This window comes from Choloepus didactylus, chromosome 8 (assembly GCF_015220235.1).
Source record: "Choloepus didactylus isolate mChoDid1 chromosome 8, mChoDid1.pri, whole genome shotgun sequence".
In the NCBI taxonomy this organism is placed as follows: domain Eukaryota; kingdom Metazoa; phylum Chordata; class Mammalia; order Pilosa; family Megalonychidae; genus Choloepus; species Choloepus didactylus.
In genome coordinates, this window is record NC_051314.1 from 57,983,905 (window position 1) to 57,985,603 (window position 1,699).

Genomic DNA, 1,699 nt, shown 5'->3' on the forward strand with positions numbered 1-1,699 from the left:
GATTGTGCACTTTCGATCTTTGGATAATTGAACAATCCCAGTAAAAATTAAAAAGGAAAAAAAAATGAATAAGGTTTTAAAATAAATGACCTAGTCCTACACCTTAGAAACTAATGAAAGAAGAGAAATTTAAGCCTAAAGCAAGAAGAAAAGAAATAATAATAATTAGAGCAGAAGTCAATAAAATTGAAAAAAAGGAAAACATTAGAGAATATCAATGAAACCAAAGCTAGCTCTTTGAAAGCAATAAAACTGACAAACCTCTAGCCAGGTAGATGAATCAACAAAAAAAGAGAGAAGAGACAAATTACTAGCACCAGAAATAAGAGGAGTCATGACTGCCAATGGACATTAAAAAAAGATAAAGAGACCCGTAGGTGCTGCTGCTGCTGCTATCGCGGTCTCCGCCGCCTACTTCATAGCGGCTCCGGCACATGGGCAGGTGCGGAGGGATTCCCACTCCGGGTCCAAAGACGCCCTAGTGCCTCTAAGGAGCCACCGGCGCTGCTTGAACAGGGCGGAGCAGCGGGGCTGAGTCCGGAAGCTCGAGCGGAGGATAGAGGGACAAGGACATAAACACCAGCACTGGCTGAAGATGCACAGCCTACGGAATCTGAGAAGGAAATTGATAATGAGGTGGACATAGTATTAAAAGATGCAGAAAACATCTTGGAGGGCCTGCAGTCATACAGAGAAGCTGGCCATGAAATACGAGAGGCAATCCCGCATCCGGCAGATGAGAAGTTGCAAGAGAAGGCATGGGGTGCAGTTGTTCCACTAGCAGGCAAATTATAGAAATTTTATGAATTTTCTCAGAGGTTAGAAGCAGTATTAAGAGGTCTTCTGGGAGCCTTAACAAGTACCCCACATTCCCCCACCCAGCATCTAGAGCGAGAGCAGGCTCTTGCTAAACAGTTTGCAGAAATTCTTCACTTCACACTCCGGTTTATGAACTCAAGATGACGAATCCTGCCATCCAGAATGATTTCAGCTATTATAGAAGAACATTGAGTCATATGAAGATTAATGTTCCAGCAGAAGGAGAAAATGAAGTAAATAATGAATTGGCAAATTGGATGTCTTTGTTTTATGCTGAGGCAACTCCAATGCTAAAAACGTTAAGGGATGCCAAAACAAAATTTGTATGGGAGAATAAAAACTTACCAATAGAAAATATCACAAAATGTTGAAGCACCATGGCTAGTGTGTGCAGAGTCATGCTTGAGACACTGGAATACAGAAGCAGATTTACAAATGGAGAGATGATGTCCTTCTGCTTGCAGTTAATGGTGGGCATCATAGTATTCTATGAGCACATACATCCAGTGGGAGCATTTGCCAACACATCAAAAATTGATATGAAAGGTGGTATCAAAGTTCTTAAGGACCAACCTCCTAATAGTGTAGAAGGTCTTCTACATGCTCTCAGGTACACAACAAAACATTTAAATGATGAGAGTACCTCCACACAAATTAAATCCATGCTGCAATAACAGTTCTGGAATAAGCACCTGCTATGGAAAGAAGACAGTACTCTGCAATAACTGAGAATGCACAGATTTTTAGTGATTGCAATTACTATGTCATTTATTCTTGTTTTTTATTTCTTTCCTCTGTTCCTCTCCCCTCATAGATAGATAGATAGATAGATAGATAGATAGATAGAGATTGTTCACATACAATACAACTATCCAAAGAT

General features: G+C 40.4%; 1 pseudogene; it reads left to right on the plus strand.

Moving 5' to 3' along the window:
- The first annotated feature begins 715 nt into the window (after positions 1-715).
- On the plus strand, positions 716-1,497 carry LOC119543081 (annotated as a pseudogene).
- The last annotated feature ends 202 nt before the right edge of the window (positions 1,498-1,699 follow it).